Below are 23,916 nucleotides of genomic sequence, written 5' to 3'. Positions count from 1 at the left end.
GAAGGTGTTCGAAATTACGACCTGCACCCTGATGCAGGTATCACATCGAACATAAGATGTTCTGGAAAATACCGTGGATCCCCAGGACTTTCCCAGTAGCTGCCACGATATGTGCCACAAGTTCCTGTGTGACATCTAACAGGGGTTTCGTGCACTAATGTGTTGACGTACCCTGAGAGGAAGTGTAATGCAAGTGAGGTCTCGTGATCCTGCTGAACAATGCACTGGACTACCCCTGCCAAACACATGTTTAGGATACTTTCCGAAGGAACTTTCGAATACTTTCTTTGATGACGATCCCCTGTTTTTGTTCTTATTTCTTAGTTTCCGCTGGGCTAAGAATAATAAAGAAATACCTTTACACTGTTCGTACCCTATTTTTCTTGTGTTGTATCTCGTCACTATGGCGCCAGGAAAGCGTTTCCGACCATGCATTGCAATAAACGATTATATATATATAATCGTATATATATATGTTACCGTGAAAGACCGAAATTGGAGAATGTCGACTTTTACCGGAGAATGTCAACGTTCACCAAATACGTCGGTGAAAGATCGAATATTGCATTATATTCTTGTACATTCGGACCCTCACCGGTGTATGTAGACAATCACATATATGCTCTGGTGTAGGTCAAAAAGAGAGGAGAATATGTACACGCTCTCATTGCAAAAGGAAGTGTTCCACAAATAAATGCAGTTGTAAAAGCAAGGCCCTCTTGTGCAATTGAAAGTGTCCTAATAGTTTAAGTTGTTGCAATAAATAAGATTTGAATCACGTAATTTAGTAAGTTTTTAACTTCTATTATTTTCCTTTCTCATTTTGAATGTACAGTGTGTTTTAAGTTCTTATATTCTTAAGTTCTTATTTTAAGTTTCAAGTGCGTTTTTTCGCGACCGAATTACGGAGAAGAAAATATAATATTCTTATGTGTTCAACATTCACCATTAGTAGATGGTGAATGTCGACATGTACCGGTGTAAGTCAGAAATAAGAGTATTTGGAAAATATTTCGGACATACACCAAGAGACTATGTGAATGTTGACATTCACCGGTGAAAGTCGACATTCACCAGATTTCGGAGTTTCACCGTAACATATATACGATAAACGTATATATATATAGATATATATGTATATGTGTGTGAGAATTAATGTTAGGAATTCTGATCGCACATCTTGATCTATAATAGAGAGCAAATTTGGCAGATGAATAAGATGAAATATTCAGATTTATTTCAATTCACATTTGCGGCCCCAATTCATTTGAAATTCTAAACTTGCCTATTTCTAGAATATTTATATTTCTCATATTGTTGGAATAGGAAGAAAGTGGCACGACGCCGTGTCAGCGGTGACAGAGATAGAAAAAATGCACATAGTCCTACAATATTGTGGTTTAGTAAGAGAAATATTTGATTTAGGAAATTTTATTTTCCCACTTAGCTAAGTCATCATCTTTAACTGAAATCATGTGATGGGGATATATATATATATATATATATATATAAAAACATAAACATATATTTTAATTAATTAATTCTTATTTTTTAATTTGTTATTAATTCAAAATTATTTAATATTACATATTAAAAAAAATAATTGCAATGAAAAGTTAAAATCTCGAAATTTTTATTATGTTGGATGAGTAAATTCAAAACTCGAGCTAAATAATATCATAAATCTCTGTAAATCTAGAAATATATATTCTAACAGAAACAGGTGAAGAGAACAATTTATATTCATTTTTTTCCGAATAGAGTATGGGATGGATTTCAGTGTTTACTTAATTTGTTTTACATACATATATATATGCATATTATTTATAAACATAAAGTCCTTTTTGTCTTTGTTACTCTAATTATATCAACTATTTGACAGTTACTTCTCATTCAAAAATTTTGCAAACTGGCCGTTTAAACACGTATATTTTGTATATTAGCTTTCTGTTCAGATATTTCATTAGTTAATGCAATAAAGTTTCCTCATAATCAAAAGGTATTACAATAAATTTGAATTCTTCACAATGTGATTTTCCAACTTAAACATTTATAATCTCTTTTTGTAATGAAGGAATGAAAAAAACATTACGCATTATAAATCTGAAAACGTATTATTTTCCAGACCAGCGCTTTTGTCAAAAAATTATTAAACGTATAATTAAACTGGACCTGAAACATTATGTTTTGTTTTATTATTTTTTCCGAAATGACTTACGTCTCCGACACGTATTGCAATCTTAAACATTGCGGATCCAATTCTTCTAGTAATTGTTCGCTGAAGTATATTTTTGCTTCTTCTTCTTCTTCAAATATACGTCGATAATTATTTGCGCTGAAATATTTTTATTTTATTAAATATATATGTTCATATGTTTGAATTCATTAATTTAATAAATGATTATTTATACGTTTTTTGTCAAAAGTAGTAAGTCACATTTTGCGAGCATTTTTACATTACATTTTTACATTTTTGTCAAAGATTTTTAAAGGCGCTATGTTCCACGAAGAAAATAGCTTTACTTATTCAAAATCTTCAAAAAACAGTAAATATGGAAATGAATATTCGTCTTATTAGCCTAAATTCCATTATGAGGATATACAGGTATAATAGGAAATGAAGCTGCTGGCACCAGCAGCTCAGGATGCCATATTAAAAGGTCTGATTGACATCTATCATCTCAAATCAAACCTTGCAATTAGGAAAAAATTTCCAAACACGTTTTAATAAAATAACAAACAGGATGGGACGAGGAAGATACAAGAAGATTGCTCCACGGTTACTTCCCGGAAGTATCCCTATAAAGAATAAATTTTTTTCTCCAATTAGATTGGCAACAAATCATGGAAAGTTTCCATTTTATTTCCAGAGATTCTTAAAAAGGCACCTAAAATGCGAGCGCGAAAAACCTGAAAATCTAGCAAAACCGAAGCTTTATAAATGGCACTCTCCATTACTTTCCATTCTTAGAAAAAATAACTAGGATTTGCATCAAAAATTCCAGAGAAACTTTTTTTCTACAATATGAAGTGTGTGTCTGCACTTCAACAATTTATGAAATATATTATTGAAAGTGAAGGAACTGTCATTATAAGTATCTAAACATATTACAAGAGTGAATAAGCAAGTATTTAAGAACAAGTAAAATTTTTAAACGGTGGCTTTTTTGACCAGGCTGATCAAAATTCCAGTCGAGCGCAATTAATCAATGTTCGGGCTCTCAACCTGATGGCTACGTATGCTGAGCCAATGAATGATCAATCGTTTGGACAATTTCCGCACAGGATTAAAAATTGCCTTACTACAGACTTCTTAACGGGCCATGCGTTCAAAACATAGATTTAAACGTTAACTCAAATGTATAAAAAATTAACGAAAACAAAAAGAAATATTAAACGCACAATATCTCATCGGATCTTTCTATGTTCCTGATTATTACATCTGCTGAAAAGAATTTAATACGTTTAAATGCAATTACATTTCACTGAAGTAATCTATTAATTGTTTAACACTTTTCTGCTGTTGACTTCAATAAATTTATGATGTTTGGTATTTCATTTGTTTCCAGCACACCTAGTCTCCTTTGCAAAGAAAAATTATATGAACTTTTGTAGTTAAGAAATGATTTAGATAAAAAATTAAATTGGACTGAAGATAATGTCTCGGTTGTTTCCGTTAAAAGAAATTGGTGCTTTCCTAATTCCAGAATATATCTCCATATATATACATAACATACATGTAATTAATTTACACAGTAAAAAAAAAGGTTCTTCTCATGGTATCTTGAAATGGGTAGATACGATAGCTAAAAACAAGTGTCGTACAAAAGCGGAGCTGCAAATAGTGATTTTTCCGTTTAAGTATTCGATGCATGTAATTTTGTTGAAATTCGTGTTACAAATTGATTTATTCTCTGATGTAAAAGAATTATCCCAAATTTTATTCAGAAGATTTAAATAACGTTTTCGATCACAATACGCAGCAGTTACTAGTAAAATATCTGGATCAGTGACATTTATGACGTCATTTAAAACGCTTAATTACAGGGCCGTAGTACAATTCCCAATCCCGCCCCAAGCCCAGGAGTATAGCGATATACAATAGCGACGTGATCGAAGATTCTTTGGAAATAATCGTTGTCATCGAATGACATGCATATTTTATTTAAGTAATCCTAGTCATCAGCTTTTAATATTCGTTGCAAATAATCATTGTCATCGAATAATCATTGTAAAGAATCATTCTCATCGGATAATCATTGAAAATAATCTTTGTCATTACATAAAGGGGCATAGTAGCTGATGTATAAAGAATTGTACTCAAATTCTAATCAAAAGAATCGAATATGTATTGCAATTTATCATATGATCATTATTTACAGCAATGATTCTTAAATGATTTTGACCTACGGCTCCTAATGACCCCGCGGAAAACTTGCGCAACTGTGACAAAAAGAATATTTAAAAATACAATAAAAGCTTGAAAGCTAGGGAAAATGTGTGAATTTAATTTCCTTTTATTTAAATGAAGGTTAATATTTTTAAAGGAAATTGAATATTGTAAACAGGACTCAACAATATAAATATATGTGGGTTTTTGCCTCTTTGTTTTTTTCCTTCGTAACATCATATCCTTCTGAACGGGTGGGGGAATTTGAGTTTGGAAGGAGGTACCCTCGGATATCAAAAATTCATGGTAGAACTTTTCGACTATTGTTATCTTCCTACGACTATCACTCGAGATATTATATAAAATTTCTTAAAACGCTAATTTTTCGCCATCATTTTTCCAAGTGGCCGAAGTCTAGCGCGCTGGAGATCAAAATGTTTTATTTAGAAAAATGTTGGCCCTTCTCACTCTCAAATCGTACAGTTTGTTTAAGAGAAATTTTTAAGTTAAAAAAAAATTTAAATAAATAGTATAGCCAAAAGTGAAACTTATTGTTATTATTATTTACGGCTATATTCTGAAGTTGAAGAAAGCACGTGATTCCATATAACGTCATTGTATGTCGAAAATCTTTTGTTAATGTCAGTATTTTAAATGAATAGCTGCTTTTGGCAACTTTTATGTTTCACCTTTAGATACGTGACACGATATGCTATCTCTACGTTAATTCTTTTATTGAGATTTTGAAAATTTGTTATATTAAAATAAATTTAAATCATAACCTCAAATGTATTACCTGAAGTGTCAAAGGTCTTTGTTTCCTGACTTGGCAAGAAAAATTTATTTACGAATCGCTGGTTGCTTGGAAAGAATGAATACATTTTCTTCATAATAAAATGTTTCTATGCATTTTACGCTATTCTAATTTTATTTATAAAAAATTAATTTCTTTTATTGTACAGTTCCTTTCTGAGTAGAAGTTTAAACTTCTGTAGGTATTTAACGTAGTATTTTAAATGCAATGTTACTTTACTACAGTTACATAATTTTTTTTTAATTTACTAAAATGTCTGAATGCAAGAAGACAGCACAAATGTTACAGCGAGCTACAGAAAAAATGAAGTTAAAAACACTAGGAGACTCAGCAGGCAAGTACAAGAAAACTTGCGTACTTCAAAAATGAATGAAGATACAACTAGAAACTCAGCAGGCAAGCATAGTGACAAGAAAGCTTACGCATTCAAGAAACTGAAGAAGAAACGAATAAGAGTTCCAGCAGACAAGCAGCAACTCAAGAAACTTCGCGTGCTCAAACTGTATCAGAAACTAGTAGAAGACACAAAAGAAATTCAGAAAACCAAGTAACACTGCGTGCTCCGGAAAGGGAAGCAGAAGCGAAACGGAAGCCCATTAAGCAAGTGGAACGTCAACAGAATATGCGCGATGAAGAGAAGAAGTTGCAAGTAAACGAAGGATACAACACTCTCCGCGTCATCGTCAGATTCGACAGGAAATACCAGAACAGCTCAAGAACCTGCAAAAACAACTCAAGACGCTGCAGATTACGGACAATTTCGGTTCGAAGAGGCAGAGCTGATACGAGGAAACAAGCTTCGCATGAACCCATCACGACATACACGTAGTAATCTTCACAATGCAGGAAGTTTACTTTGAGCAACACACTGTATACGTAGAGCTCGTAGACATATATAGTAAAGATTTTGCTTTGGCAACAGCCCCCTAGTAAAATGTATGAAGTTTATATTGACATCTCACAATACCTGAAAGGTATTATATTTACTTTCTATTTACTTCTTCATTTACTATTTTCTTAAATTTTTTATAAATAATCCTGTCTATATATTATAGATATCAAAATCAGAAAAAAAATAATTATCTTTAAATGTATATAAGTGATGAATACTTCGCCCCTGTTCATACCGAAACATTACGATGTAATTGTAGATAGCTAGAAAGTAAAGTGTATTCAGCAGGCTGTACAGCAAGCGACATCTATAAATGGTGATAACACAAGAATGTCATATAATGTTATATAGTGGCAGAGGTTTAAAATAAGAACATATACATCTGTGTTTTAAAAATACGAATTTTGCATCAAACTGCAAAACAAATATCTTAAAATCTGCCTTTCATACATAAGAGTTCAGCATTCGGAAAATTGTATTTTCGTAAACGGTTTAGCAAAAATAACAAACATAATTGCCTTGAGAAATGGATAATCTTGGTATGAATCCGAATTACGCCAAGACTACCCGTCAATGGTGTTTTTGAACACGCCCTTAATGTATATATATAACCCCTTAAAAAGCGTAAAGTGAGTGAATCTACTATCCGAGTGTGTCTTTATATCTTGAGTATTTAAGAAATAAGAAATGCATTTATCTATCTCGATAAAGCTAACCATATTGCCCGAATAACAACGTTTATTTAACACTTGATATAACCAATTTCATATATATCTTGAAATAAAACATAAATTTCCTAATCAGATACTACCAATTGCAGAAGAAATACAAAAATAATGGAATTTCTAACAACACTACAGGTAACTTACCGAGGAATAAATTGCGCGGTGAAACTGATGCAATCTACAATATGTAAACCAAAAAATTTATGTACCGCTATAGAAATGCAATAGAATGAGAAATGAAACTATGATGAGATTTATAATGAAACATTTACCATAAACTCTTAATATACGACATTAGTAAATATATACTTTTAATACTATACATTTAAATATGCTGAAACTTTCATAGTATTCATTACTTACAAACGCTTCCTCATCCATCGAAGCATAGCACAAGCCATTCTCAATTCAGTGCTGGTGCACGTCAATAAAATAAGGATAAATCCGAATTTTTACCAAAAAATCAATCGCTTTGACTCGTTTCTCAAAAACCGTTTATCTACAAATGCAGTATTAATATATCACATCAATATAATTCGGGATCATAAAATCTCCAAACAACGCATTAAACGCAAAAAATCGCATTAAGGCAGAATGAAGAATTTTCACTCTTACAATGACTTTTACAACAATATAAAATAGAATCGAATTTCTAAACTAAGTGTTCATTGTTACACTATATTTAATTCTTGGGGAATCTTTCATGGTTGTTCAGCAATTCTATCTGTTAACTGGTTTAAATAGAATTATGATTTCATATACATGCACAGACTTATATATGTTTATATTAATACTTATCTGTAGTAACATACATCATCTTATTATATGTAGGCGCATGATTCTAAATTAATTATACTAGTCAACAAGAAAAAAGGAAAAGAAATTCTGTGTTGTTTAATAAATTAAGTATTTCTAAAATTTATTCAGCAACTTTGTTTTTATTTTGTTGAGTACCAACTTCTAATTCTGAATTATTGTATGTAGCATATCAATGCAAGTTGTCTTTGCTTTTGAAAAACTGCTACTAGTATACGCACTCTCTGATTTTGTAAAAAATATGTACAGACCTACCCTGGTGGTGGCGGCAGCTGCTCAGCGGGCACTATTCTGCTTGGTATACACCTTAGGTCAGAAGCCTGCTCAGAAGTGATAAATAAATAAATAAGTAACAAAGTGTATATACTGTATCGCAGATAGAGAAAATGTAAGTGAATCTCTTTTTTATTCGATTGATTCGATGAGCTGTCACTGCGTAATACAAATGATGGCTGAAGACAAAAAATAACTTTAAAATATATTTAAGCGAAAGAGAATTATTTTCGCATTTTGTGCATAAACTTTCATTGTAAATGTTGGTTGTAATTACAATAAATCATAAAGATAAGATACTATTCGACCTTAAATTTAAGAAACTATTACTTTAATGTCTGGTTCTAGTGAAGTGGCTGAAACTCTCCGGGATTTCTCAAGACGTTTATCCGATGTCCTGGTTCTAATTTTATTCTTAGCTTGCTTCACTATTCAAAATATTCGCTCACAAACATACGTACTGCCAAATAATAACGCGTTACTATACAGTGAGGCATTTTTATCTCTTCCTAGGGCTTATTTAAAAAGTCCAGCAAAGAGACGTCATCAGTGCTTCTTTGAACTGAATATGTGATAGCAAATCCGTGCATTCTTTTCGAATATTTGAAGCAAACCTATATCGATTGCACGTAGAGTAAAAAAATATAAAAATTTTAATTTCTTTTCCAAGAACCTTGAAATTCCTTTTCTTAATCTTCTACTAAATAAAAAAGAAAGGCTACGTATTTCTTCCCATTTTTCATATTATGCTTGTCAAACGTGTTGAAATGCGTAATTATATGCGTTTATTTGGGCTTGCTTTTTCTGACCATTCAGAGAGCGTATTTTTTAATCCATTTCGGAGCGCTAAAGAGCCATTCTCGTAAACGCCAGCCATAAGTCACGATCGATTTATAAAGTACGTCATCGGAGATGAGTTTTAGTATTTATTTTCCGCTTTGCACTCTGTTCTTGGGTCTCATTCTTGCTTTGGTCCGCCCTTTGGATGCCCGTTTTTTGATTCTTCGTTGTTAACGCTGTTTTTGTGTGGTACCTCTTATCGCACCATCTTATACACCTCTTATCGCACCATGACTTTACCATGTCCATGTCACGATCGAAGAGCAGTTGAAATGGGAAAGAGCTGGTAATATCGTAGGCCATTGCGATAGGCCTGTAAGAGCAGAGGTAACGTCGCTGCTTTCTAGAAACTATCAGCGAAAGGTTATTAAGAAGATTTGATTAATCTTCTCTACCATGCTGTCTGACTGTGGATGTTAAGGTATCATTTGCGTTTTGTCGATGTCGAATACCTTGCAGAGTTAATTAATTACAGCTGATGCAAAATGTCCTCCTTGAACGGTATGTAGCTGAAGAGACACTCCGAATTCGGAAATTCAATGCTGTATCATTTATCCATGGAAAACAAACCCTAAGATACGCTTCAGGCCACTTGGTGAAGTTGTTATTGAGAAATGGGATCTGCTGCAATCGGGGCAGTTCGTGCATGAGGTTACAGGATGCCAAAAGCGATGCGTTCAGATTTACATTGTAACGTTGCAGCTTCCCTCGGCTTCGGTCCTATCTGACCGGCACAGGCATCGAATGATCAGCATCACTATGATGTACTATACTGAAATTCTATGAAATGATAATTCTTAATTCTGTTAAGGGTTATCAAGTCATGTCTAGATACTATGAAATATTAATTCTTTACTCTGTTAAGAATCAGCATTTCATAGTACGAAACAAACATGAATCCTAAAAGTTACAGGTTTAAATCTAAAGACAATTGGACTGATTCTAAACGGCCAGTGAATACATTTTCCATTGAGTTAACTAGCATTATAATGACATTAATTTTTATCGCAAGAATTTGGAGATATTTCAACAGTTAAATGGTTTTGATTCCAGTTTTACATTAGTTTGATTTCCTTTAAAAAGGAACATGGGTGACAGTTCTGAAAATTTACAAACTGTGATACAAATCTTATTCAAAGATTTGAAAATACAGATTTTAATATTTATATGACTTTCTATTACAAACGTTATTAGAATATTTCATTTTCTTAATTTTGTTTTACTTTCATTGGAGCTTGTATAACGATGACTAAAGTTTGAGGAACTTCTGGCATTAAATTAGTTCGCACATTGATTACAGATATGTAATTTATGAAGTTTAAGAAAAAAAATCTTCAATTAAAATGCAGATCAATTTCTTTCACAGTCTGAGTCAATTTTTCGTAGCTAGTTGAGATACGTAAAATTTGTCAGACTTAATTTTCTCATAATTTCCATTCATTGTTTGTCACATATGTCAGATTATTATTAAAATATACAAATTGAGACTTAGCCGTTCAGAAAAATCTGACAAAACCTTCATTTCTGTTTCTAAAAGAATGTGTGGTATTCTCGGAGATTGCTGTTGATCAGTATTAGCATGTATGCTTGATAAAGGTTTGACAAAAATCTGTGATAACCCTTTAATAGCACTTAAAGAAATGAATAATATTTATACAGGTTGGCCTGTCAAATGCTCTGAAAATATTGTTTCTCAAATTAAAAAAAAAATTATCAATTTCTTCATGAAATGCGTCAGAGATGGCAATGGGTTCCGATTCGATGATGCAATGAATTATATTTACAGCCTCTGTTTGCTTTTATTATGGAAGAAACTCTATAAGCAATTCTTTACTTACTAGTTTTTTCATATGCATTTGTTATACATGTATTTTAAAAACGCAGAGAGTTTAAAGTCGGCAGGTTTCTCTTCTTAAATAAAACCTCGACGCCTGTTTTGGCAGAGCGGTGGCTGTGAAATAAATTGTACATTTCTTCTTTCACTGTTTGATTTGTTTCTAAATTGTTTCCTTCGTGTGGTTTTTACCGCAAAAACGTTCAAGTAGCTAATTCAGAAATGAGATTCAACTCTTTATGTCAAATTGACGGAAATTTAAGGAAAATTCAAAAGCCATTTTCTAAAGATGCTGAACATAATGCTGAATGTACATTCTTCAAGTGAAACAAAATTTGAAGTTTGAAGATTTAAAAATTTTTCAAAAATTATTTATGTATGCTTTGAAAAGCAGAATTATGTTTTCTTTAGGAGCGATTTTCAAGACCACCACAGGAAGGGTCTGTCACTTAAAATTTTAAATAAAAGTACAAGCTTTCTGCTATAACCCTTCACATTTATATAGGTTTCTCGAAATTTCTAGATTTTTTAATTTTTACGAATGTCCATCTTATTCCTTTTTTTTATTTGACCTGGATTAATTTACCAATTTTCGGCAATTTCACCCCTCACCTGATTTTAGCTCCACCACTATAAACGAAAAGAACATAACATTTAATTTTCCACGAATTACAATAATTCACTAAGCTTCATATTTATCCCGGCAAGTTAATCGAAGAGTAACATCTCGTACTTTGATTCTTGCTTGAATACAGGCATTCAGTAGGTGCAGCACAGAGTCTATCTGTTTGACGCTTTAGTCCAGAAAAGTCCAAACGTTTAATTTCCCTGTGCCACATTAGAAGAAGAGGAGATGTCCTGGACTAAACAATTAATTTCAAATATCAGTGGCAACACATGACAACCCAAATAAGCAAATCACGTAATTGCAGACTTTTATTTAAGAATTCTCGCACTTGCTTAGATTTGACTACTGAATGTTTTTCTAAATTTTACCTCTAAGAGATAATTTACGGGTTTGGCTGCGTTATTTCAAATTTTCTCAGTGTGTAATTTATAGTGAAGGAATTAGTAGAATTGTACGCGGGTTGAGAAAAAGTTATTCGTTTGATGGAGGCTTAATTTTGGTAATTTCGATATCCCTAATTTTAGAGAGAGAGAAGAAATATAATGTCATCTATTTCTATGCGATCCCATTAACAAATATGTATGTACTTCAGAAAGTGTATTTATCTTCAAAAAATGGTTAACCAAAGTGAAAAGGGGTAATGTTTGTAATTTGGTGGGACGGAACTGTTGAATCAGAAACATCTCCATTAAGTCTTAAAATGAATGAAAAATTAACGACTGTATTTTCTGATGTATCTTATATGAAAAATATGTTTAATAATTATAAATGTGAGTACAAGGAAATGATTTCATGCAGACAATCACATTTTACCTTAAGTCGTGTAAAATGAATGAAAACTAAAAAAAGCTGTCATTTCTGATGTGAAAATATTGCAAATATGCTTATTAATTATAAACGTGAGTGCGAAGAAAATGAAATGTTACTGATACATTACCTTTATGATACATGCAGGTGAAAGGATAATACACATTTTCAACCATTTTGATTAATAGCAATTATAGCTGATGCAAGGATTTATTAAAGAGAAGCAATGACAAAAACACAACATTTTGTGATGTAAAAAAGACATAGGGTTGATCAAATGAAAATATGAAACGTCGTAACAATAAAACCGTTTGAAATTTGAATATGCCGTTTTGGCAAAACGTAGTGAATGCAGTATCCGACATGGTTGTGCGCATGCATATGTGCCCGCAGATGACACCAGAGTGAAGTAGGCAGTTGTGTGTTCTGTCCAATTGATGCGGCAGTACGTGTGATGTCATCTTGGTGTTCTCAATGCAAAATTCGACGACTAAGGGGCAGCGAGATATTACCATATTTCTGTGGAAGACGTTAAACCGACGGAAATTCATCGACGGATGGTGGCCGGAGCAGAATAGACAATCTAGTTTTTCGTTGGCTTGTCTAATTTAGAAAAAAAAATAAAGATCGAGAATCTGTCATGAATGCGAGCAAAAACTAAACAAAGGCAACAAGTCATCAAACTCTGGTTACACCTAATTTCTAAACCCACCGATTGACTGATATGGTTAGGTTATTTAATTACGGCAAAGCCTCGAGGGCTATCTGCCTAAGAGGAGGAATGCCTTCGTGGAGGACCTTCTAAGGGGAACTGGCTCGTATACACGTTACACATGGGGAAAACCACGGAAACACCCATGCAGCCAGCCCGTTCGCGGCATTCGAACCTCGAACGAAGTTTTTAAAAAACGTTAGATAATATCTGGAGTTGAAATGTCTGGAATATAGAAGGATGTTAAGCACTGCTCTGACTCCGATAAGAATAATTTTTATTTACATTGTTTCATATCAAATTTCACAAACAGAAAAACCAGCCTTTTTTTTTTATTTCATGGTGACTTAATGTTGCCACTCCACTTCAACTTAACTGTATCAAAACCTAGATGTTGAAGTAATAAATGAATGTGATTGAAGCGAAGCTACATCAGCAGTATTTCTCTATATGAAATTATTAATATTATAGATACTAATAAATCAAATTTTATGCCGCTGTTTTTATAAACACTCACAGCGTTTGATATTTTATTATAATTTTTTTAATTTTCTCTTGCATTTAATAATTTAAATCATGCCTTAGTATATATATATCTTTACAGTTGTATTGCTTTTATTCCTGTGATTGCACGTTTCTATAATTAATGTACTGTAGCCCACCACAAATCCTATAGGGTAATTTACGTAAAGTTTTCATCATGATTTGCAGGTCGATACTCAACAACGCAAACCGGAGACGGCAACACAGATAATTTCTGGAAATAGGCCATCCTCACGAAACGCACTATAATACAACCTCTGTCCCAAATCAGTTGCGACATTTGAATACTTTTGTACTGTTTATTGATCCTGATTATGATGTCCCTAGAACATTTTTAAGCAATTTCAAGGTTCTACGTAATCAATCAACAACATTTAAGCATTCCCTTCTTAAATCAGTAGCAAATTAATGTAAAAAATCTAAGGTTCGCACATCCTTTAAGCCGCGCCCCATTTCGTAAGGACGTTTCCACCAGTAATCACACTACCTAATGAATTGTGAATTCAATGACCTTATTGCGCCCAGAGAGAGAGAGAAAGAACGGAGGACGTGGGCACTATCCCCTTATCAAAGGTTAATTAAAATAGCACCACGTCCACTACTAGCTATAGCTTCCCTTCAAAATACAAAATGCCACCTGAAAGGTATTCAACGTGCACGACAAGCCATACAAAGTAACATGTTACAGAGTTACAGATTAATATTCAAGATACATTACTGGTACATTACTGATGCAAATATGATAGATGCAGAATTGATAAAAGGCTGATATAATACTGATATTAACACTGATTAATACTGCTACAGTACTGATTTATTGATATAACACTGAATATTATTACTGATTAAATGAGAAAGATTTTGCACATGTCGTTAAATAAATCCACGAAATAATACGTTACAGAGACTCAAAATATTGCGAATTAAAATATCACAGATCAATGTTCTACTTTTACATTACTTGTACTATTGTACTATCTATAGCACCTTTATTTGTACTATCTATAGCAACCCTTCAAAATACAAAATGCCACCTGAAAGGTAATCAACGTGCACGACAAGACATACAAAATAACATGTTACAGCGTTACAGATTAATATTCAAGATACATTACTTGTATATTACTGATGCAAATATGACTATCGCGCCCAGAAGCTGACTTTAGACTACCCCAAATTAATTTTGCTTTCATTGCTTTTAACGTTACCTAATGTCCGCTAGGCACTTTTTGATCATAGCCTATACCGTTAGGACCATTTTAAGAGGTTAGTTGTCATATCCTGAACATTTGGGCATTAGGTGCCCTTAACTCAAGATTTATGCATCGGTATCTACTGCGAATGCGATGACATCCTGCTCTATAAGTGTACTCATTATTACCAGTGTATACTGCTGGAAATTTATGTATTTTACGGACTTGTTATTTAATGTGATAGAAGAAATTTATGTCTTACCCGGCCTGTAATGATGTGTGACCCCCCTTTTACCCCTCACTGCTTGCTGTTCGGAGATTCACGCTCACGAACACATGACTATCAAGCGGCCTCGGGCCTCACTTTTATGGAGTCGGAAAACGTTGTACCATCTGTGCCATATAAAGGGAAAACTGGAACTGGTCTTTATTGTGTATATGCGCCAGTTTCCCTTAGAAAATCCTCGACGAAGGCATCCCTTTCCTTAGACAGACAGCCCTCAGAGCTTTGCCGTAAACACAAAAACATAATCTTTGTAATATGCTAGCGGTAGATTCCTTAAGAAATGGGGCGTCGCTTAACAGCGTGCAAAAGCTATAAATTAGCGTCATAAAAGTTTCCTAAAATAAGCGCAGCAGTTGTGGAAAGTAGAAATTGAGAATGAAAATGCCAAGTTAAGATAAATTTAATCACAAATAAAACAATTTTCATTAATATTTAAGGAATTTCTTGTTCATGATATAGTTTCGGGACGAAATGCCAAGTTTCGCGGAAGAAGAGTTTGACGACGAAGTTTTTGCTTAAGAGAGATAAATTATTTTGTACGAGTTGACGTCATAATGTTTTCCTAAATGTAGCTACCAATTTGGGGCGGCGAGAGTATTAAATTATTATATATAGAAAAACGTTCTTGCATACCAGTTTTCTCGTCAACATATACGGTATTACAATTTAGCTACTTTTGACCGAAAACGACATGTTGCTTTCTACGTGGCATTCTTTTTTTTTAATGAAACTACATCGCCCGTTCTACGAAGCATTTTTTTTTAATGAAACTGCATTGCCCGTTAGGCGCAAAGCGGTGGTTTTATAACAAAAGATGACGCAGTTGGGAGATTTTTCTGCATTTGTATTAGCTGTATATATTTCAGCAACATACTTCCGACCTTTTGTTGCAAAATATAGTGCCGACAATTCTCCATTCAGTCTAAAGCTTGCGAATTCATTAGAATACTCAAAAAGCCTGATGTAGAGAAATATTTCACAAAGGTATGCGTAAACCAGAGCGCTTTCCTCAACTAAGAAAAAATAGCAATGTCAACATTTTGGCAGTTTTTCGCAAAGTGTTCTTTTTCTGGAAGAGATTGCACTAAGATCTAATTTTTATTGATTCCATTGACAGGAATCTGTTAGGCTAATGAGCACCTAACCGATTGAAAGGTTCTATCGATGGCGAAATGAAAGACACTAGCTGCTATAACTGCTAATTAATTTTAAATTCTCGATTTCGACTAAGAGATTTTTCTCCCTTGTTTTTGATGCAAAAATATTACACTGTATACATTTGAGATCATGGGGTGAACATAAAGCTGAAAAATATCTAAAAGAGGGAGACAGGATTAATTGTGCAAGATTCCTTGGGAGATGTGTTGTATATGGCGTATGTCGGTTTCTTGATTTTCTCGTTAACAGTAGTTTACAAATGAAACTGCTATTAAATTTCTTCAAGAGCGCTTTATTTTTTCAAAATTCAGTATCTCCATGCAGTCACTTATTTCAAAATTTAACAAAGCTGAATTTCTTGTACAAAATTTCAAGCGGCACAGCTAGCGGTAATTGTGTATAAAATTGATGTAATTTTGTTCCGGGAAGAAAATTGCTTACAGTAAACAAAGTAGTAATATTACATTTTTCAGGTTGTTTGGGGTGGCATCTCTTTGGATGGACGCACAGACCTCCATGTCTTTCCAAGCGGAACCGTGAATGCTCAGATTTATAGAAATAACATCCTTGATATTATGTGCGCCCGTATGCCGGGGCAATAAGTGATGCTTTCCTGTTACAGGACGACAACGCAAGACCACGCAGGGCTCGCATCGTAGATGATTATCTTCAACAGTAAACAATTGTACGCATGGAATGGTAAGCTCGATCCCCGGACTTGAATCCTATCGACCACGTTTGGGATGCTTTAGGGAGACGTCTAGCTGCTCTCAATCCGCCCTTTCAGACCTTTGTCGCGCTTTCAACTTCTTTGCAAGAGCGATGGCTCTCGCTTCTTATGGAACTGATAGACCGCATAATTGAAAGCATCACACATCGCTGTATGTGTTTTGCTTCTAGAGGCGCTCATATTCCATAGTGAAGGTACTTTTCCTACAGCAAACTGACGCTTTCGATTTGTTCATTTTATACATGTGTTAATTTCTATACTACCATATGTGTCTGGTAATTTCGTTTTATGCTATTTGATACGCTACTTTATGTTGCATATTGTGGGTAAGTTTCATTAAATTCTACATGTAACTTTTTCAGTAATCGTGATGTTTGTGATTTTTCCTTAATTTATGATAACCAGTGTATGTTTGCCAAAAAGTAGTGTTTCGTGCCTCTACTGTTCTGTACCATCAGCTGGACAAAGTGCAAACCGGAAGGGAAACTAATTTACAAAGAATCTTCGCTTGAGTTGAGTAAACGTGATTACAAAGCTGAACCATCTGTGAAAACTCCACATAACGACTAACAGTCCTCATAGGTGCCCCATTCATGTGGGCAAGGTCGAGCGGTAGCAATGCTTTCAATGCGCCTGGTTAATTTTATTATCAACTAGCCGCTACGCGGCCAGTCTCCGTCTAGCCTTTAAATATACCAGATAAATGATAAAAAGCGAACACCAAACATTAAATTAAAAAACTGCACAGTTTTACTCTGCAGAACAACTTTATCAAGGAAAAAAAATCAATAAATATGTATTATGTATAAAAAGAAATTACAATGAAATAAGCAATGCCCCTTAATACAAATATTAATTATCCTAATAAATAAATTAGTCAACTTCCCGATGCAAAATCTTAAGAATTTAAAGGGTATAAAAGAACTTCGGAACTTGTTTCCTAAAACAAATCATGCAAAACTTTTCAATATCTTAAAAACAGTGAAATAAGCAATAAATAACATGAAAGAAACACAAAAAAACAAAAAATTATGAAAAGAAAAGTGTAATCTATATATATGTAAAGAAGAAAGTCAGTTTGTTCGCTAATAACTCAGTCACTACTATAGCTATCTTTACCAAACTTTCTACAATTCTGTTCTGGGTCCTGGAAAAGGTCGACGTCCGCTTTTTTCCAAAGAAAAGGAGTTAAAATCAGATATATTCATTAAAAACCTGAGAAAACGGTAATTTGTGCCTTCATTTTTCCGAGCGACAACAGTCTCGCAAGCTGGTGATGGAAAATCTGCTTTATTTCGGAAGTTGTTGCCACTGTTCGCTCTCATATCCTAGACCTGATAACAAAAAGTTTTTAAAATTACGATGAAATTAAATGCCATTAAAAACGAACATCAGTAACGCCTCTGGAATTCTACAAGCTGTGACATAAATCTTATTCAAAGATCTGAACCTACAGATTTGATTATTATTATGCATTGGGATTACAATGGTTGTTAGAATATTTTATTTTCATAATTATGTTTTACTTTTATTGGAGCTTCTATAATGTGTATAGTCTCAGAGAACTTTAAGCATTAAATCGGTGCGCATATTGATTACAGACATGTGGTAAAGAAACTAAATTTAAAAAGACAATGTAACAAAATGCAGATAAGTGTTTCCACAGTCTGCATCCATTTTGTGCACCTCGTTGACCCACGTAAATTAAGTTTTACTTGTAGAAATTAATATTAAAATTTTAAAACTGAGATTTGGAAGTGGAAGAACTCTCACAAATGCTTTGTTTCTGTTTGTTACGAAATTAATGACATTTTCGTTCGTTACGTCGGAAAACGTCGGGAATTTCCAGTGTTAAGCGCCAGTTTGTGACAGCTCGTGTGGTGACTGTTTCAGGCTTGATTACTCTTAGAATAGCTATGATTGGCAGGTGATCAGAAGACATTTTTTGTAACACATTAAGCATGATATCTCTTGTCGTTTTGGGCAGAGCTATGTTAGGAATGTCCGACTGCTCTAGCCTGGCTGGTCGAAAAGTAAATTCATTAGGAGCATGTATAACTACCGGATGGCTAAGGATGCAGTCGAAGAATTTTTCATTTGCATTACTTCCCCGGCAATTGCAGGCTACACGTTTGGCTTTTACCAGCGAGTATAGTCGGTGTATCCATAGGTAGTAAGGAGCCCAACATGCGTTCACTGAGTCTAATTTCGGCGGGGGGGGGGAGGAAGAGTTATAAAACCCACTGAAAGTTATGTCACCATAAGTAGGTAAATTGATGCACAGTAATCAGTTCATAGCGATGCGAATGACTTCCATTTTCAGACATACAAAGATAAATTTACAAAGTTTACAAATTTACAAACAGTTTAGAAAATTAGCAGTTTTGAATGGAACATGATTAGTTATTTACATAAAGTATGTAAGCCATTGAGCAAAAGCGGAGAGATTCCAGATGAACGTCAAAATAAGCCAACAAAGTATTAAAGCAGGGCCGCCCAGTCGATATAGTGGTCAGGGAAGCTGACTGCGACGCCGAAGTGCCTGGGTTCGAATCCCGGAGAAGGCATGGTTGTAACTTTCCGTCCCGTCATAGGAAAAGCGATGATGGCCCACCTATTAAGTTCCTTCATAATAAGGAGACCACCACATCCGGCCTTGTACAGATTAATGGACTGGGTTACATTTGCAATTGTTCCCCATCTGCCATTGGAAAAAAAAGTATTAAAGCAGGTATTAGGGGGTAAATTTGGTAAACGTGGGCGAAGTTTGGTTTGGTTTATTAGATTACGGCAAACCACTCAAGGGCTATCTGCCTTAAGGGAGGGATGCCTTCGTGGAGGAGGTTTTAAGGGAAACTGGCTCGTATACACGTTACACATAGGGAAAACCACGAAAACACCTATGCAGCCAGCCTGTTCACGGGATTCGCACCTCGGCCTTAACTACCAGTGTTCAACGACGTTACCGCTCGGCCGCTGGTGGGCAAACGTGGTCGAAGCGTCACAGAAATATGAAGACCCCGCCCCATACTTAACTGCAGCAGTGGCTGTTCAAGGCTGGCCGTCAACATAAACGGACGTGGTATTTACGCCTTTGAACTAGATTGAAATAAAGTGCGTTTTCAGAGTCCAGATAAACCAAGCCCAAATAAATACATGCAATTAGAATTTATATTTCAATATGCTAGACAAACATAAATAGGAAAAAATACGCGGGCTTACATATTCATTTGATACACGTATATTAAAATTCAAGATTTTTGGAAATGGTACCGAATTTATTGTATTTTTGCATCTCCTTAATCAGTTCAAACGTCATTGTTTATATTCATAAACTTATCATTGTTTTTATCAGAAAAGCATTAAAGCAGAGGCCTCAAATACCCTGACGAAATCGAGTATAAATAAGACCCAAGAAGCGAGAGAGAAGTCCCATAGAAATATTAAGACCCCGCCCCAATGGTATACTTTACGCTGCCATCGGGATTCAAACCCGGCCCATAGACAGACGGGCTATTTGACACTCGTCCTGGGTTGAAATAAAATGCTTGAAATAAATGTCCTGGGGTTTTTTTTTGAATAATGAGATAAAGCCAGACTACATAAATGCATACAGTTATTTACACTTCAATAAGCTAGACAAAGACAACTCTAAAAATGTAGAAATAGGCTCGATAATTAATTTTTGGCTCAATATACAATTATGAAAATTCAAGTTTTTCGTAAGTGAAATCAAAATTTTTGCATTTTCGCAACTCTTTGTATATTCCATATAGATATTGTCAACAAATTTTCAGATAGCATACAAAGCAATTTTTCTCTGACACTCAGTTTTCATTATTTTGTCATCACTTCGTCATTTTGTCATGTTGTCATCATTTTGTCGGAATTTTATCAGTCATGCCTACCGAGAAATAAATATGCTTCAATGCATGATCATTCGTTGTTCATTGTCATCATTATATAGTAGTACGTATATTGTGAACAAATACCTTCAATACTCGGCTCCATGAGCTCAATTGTTTTATCATTATATGTTAGTAAATTTCTGAAATTTTTGCTTTAAAATGATTGAGTTATGTTGTTTTTATCTTCTGGATAAGGTATTTATTCCTTAATTAATCTGCATTCAAAGGATGTAGCATTATCAACAATTTATAAGAGTTTCTATAGAGGCTAAACCTAATTTTTTTTAACCATAGCAACCATATTTGTTTACATTTGAAACTTAGCAGAATAGTGAATTATGTGAGTTTCTGCACTTTCGGTGTCTCCCGCATAGTGCCAAAAGTAAACTTTCACTTTTGTGCACCAAAAAATTTGCTTTCTTGCCCGCTGCCCGAATTGCTTGTTTTTGCCTAGAAACTCTAATTTTAATTAGAAAAACCGTTTTTTAAATTATTTTAACTGAATTTGGTGTTTAATATTCGCTTAAATTTTTGAGTTTTCAATTGAAGGTATTTTAAGGGTTTTATGTATTTTTGCCCCTCAAGAATTGAATTAATTGAACGAGAAATATATCTCTAATGAAATTCGAGGAAAAACGTTTAAATGAAATGCACAAAACACGTGTAATTGAATATTCCTTACAAGGAATTCATGAGGTGTACACATAAGATTTTTTTTATTATTTGCTGGATAAATATGCAGCTTTGTGATTTATTGGGGTACGTAGAAAATGAAAGTTTTTTTTTTTTTTTTTTTTTTTTTTTTTTTTTTGTTACGGGGGGGGGGGACTCACCGGCAGCCAAAGGTTGAAATTGCCGATCACTAAGTGTTTGAACCAGTTCGAATCAACAAAGGATGTAAGATGGATTTTCGTGAAGACAAAAAAAGGAGAGAAAACTAGGTTATTACGTAACACCCTTAAAATACATTTTAACATTTGAGAGTTTAGCAGAAAAACCTTTACAGTAATTGAAATACTTCAACTGTTAAAACTTTCCGGTGAGGCTATTGAACTATGCTTCTGAGTGAAACATTATTCAACATTTAAAGCCTAAGTCAATGTTTTCAAAAATTTTTAAATCTTCAAACTGTTCATTTTTTTCTGTATATTCTCGAAAATGCATCCACATATAGTGATTTTAGAATTTCTTCAAAATTCTATCAATTTTACATCACGTCTTGAATCAGCCTCGCACACGCTGTAAACCAAACTTACGAAATACGTTCTTAAAAGCTTTTGCAGCGAACAAATAACAAAGGAAATAAAACTACAATTCATTACATAACCACCGCAGACAGCGCAATTTAGTTTAAAAAATAAAGAACATTTTTCTATCTTGCTACCGTTTCAGTTCAGTTCAGTTATCTGATTTAGACAGCATTTAGCAGCCCACTGCTTTAACTGCCTGTCATGGTATTGTCATGTCATGGCTTGGAAAAATGAGAATAAGGCGGTAACCGCCGCGCCTCTATAGGAGGAGCTAGAATAGTACATGAGTACACAATGAAATTTAGAATTTAGAAGTGCATCTGGGAAACTGTTAGAGCTGGCAACAAAATATGAAAATATATTAAGTTATGTAGTAAAATAGTGATGAACAATCATAATTAAATCACTAATACTTTGAATTTCATAGTTTAAATCAAATGGCACTTGCCAGGCTGAATTGCAATGAGTTCTACCCAGTGGGTGTGGCTTGAAACGTCGTAGGTCGGCGGCAGTTACGACAGGAGTCACCCTCCCGTAAACGGACCCCGGCCAATGTTTCTTGAAGTTCACACTCCGGTGGAAAAAGAAATCAGTACTTGCAGGTAAGCACAGTCAAATAATAAAGTGAAAATGAAGAATTCACACTTGAAGACACCCAATACTTGTAAAGCATAGTAAATTAAATGTATACACAAAAAAACAGCAAGAGAACACTTGATCAACCAACAAGACAGTGGTTTTAGTCTTGTACTCCGTAGCTGTTATTCTCAAAACGCGAAGTGGTGAATTTCTCTATATACACAATATGTACACAAAATCTATCTGAGACCTATGATATGCTATCAGTACCTATGAGCTAAGCCATTACTCATTTGGGTGTCGCAAAGTCAATCATAAGTAGTAGAAAACAAATTGAACATAAAAAATATAAAAAGCTACCAAAGAGCAATGCCATTATCCATTAGGATGTCGCAATGTTCATCTGAGGTAGTTGAAAATACGAAGAATAAGTGAGCTTTAATCCAAAGTCCGATGCTGTGGGGTATTGTATAGTCTCATATAATAAAAATTTTATATACACTATTTACAATTCACCACTTCACATTATGGAAGATGCTTCTGGGCCTTTTTGCAGCACATTCCAGGGTAGGATCATAATTAATTAGCTCCCTAATATGGTCATATCTTGAGTTAGCTATTTTTTGAAAGAAATTGTGGCTTGTAGTGAGTATCTCATCAGGAACGGGCCGGATCTTCAATTCTTTATGAATCTGTAAGTTTCTGACAAACCACGGCGCATTGATGATATCGCGTAGAATTTTATTTTGAAAAATTTGTAGTCTTCTTCTGTAGGTTTTATAAACGGTGGCCCAAACAGGGATAGAGTACAGAAGTATCGGACGAATAAGTGTAATATATATTTTCTTTTTAATTCTCACATTTAATTTGGATTTTCTGCCAATCAAGGGTTGAAGAGCAATTTTTGCGACAGTCGCTTTTCTGAGTGCATATTCGGAATGTTCTTTAAAGAGCAATTGTGAACCAAAATAGATACCTAAATATTTAGTGCTGTTAACCACAGGAACTTCTTGATTATTAATTTTAATGTTCACTTCAACTGGGGTGAATTTTCGATGTCGGCGAAAAAGTAGAATGTTACTTTTAGAGGGATTAATGCTGAGTCTCCATGCTTTAAGGTAATGCACAACGTGATTCACTGCAATTTCAAGCTTATCAACAGCAAGTTGTGGTTTCACTGAGCTGGTCAATATCGCTGTATCATCAGCAAACTTAACTATTTTTGAATTAAGTGGGACGGGCATGTCATTTGTATAAATGCAAAAAAGACTGGATCCAAGAACACTTCCTTGTGGAATTCCGCTTTTGATATATTTCTTCGTAGAATAAGTGTTGTTAATTTTTACTTGAAAGGTACGGTTTCTCAGATAACTTTTTAGAAGTTTAATGAAGTTAATTGGCAGATGAGGAAGGTGTAGCTTGTAAATTAAACCATCATGCCACACCTTGTCAAATGCTTTTTCTAAGTCCAAAAAACAACTTGCAATTGTATTCTTTTTAACGAATGAATCAGCGATATACTCTGTTACATTAAGCAG

The sequence above is a fragment of the Stegodyphus dumicola genome, chromosome 5, assembly GCF_044657685.1.
Source record: "Stegodyphus dumicola isolate Sdum_Otavi_A_Nest chromosome 5, ASM4465768v1".
NCBI lineage: Eukaryota > Metazoa > Arthropoda > Arachnida > Araneae > Eresidae > Stegodyphus > Stegodyphus dumicola.
Note: the sequence above shows the minus strand (reverse complement) of the source record.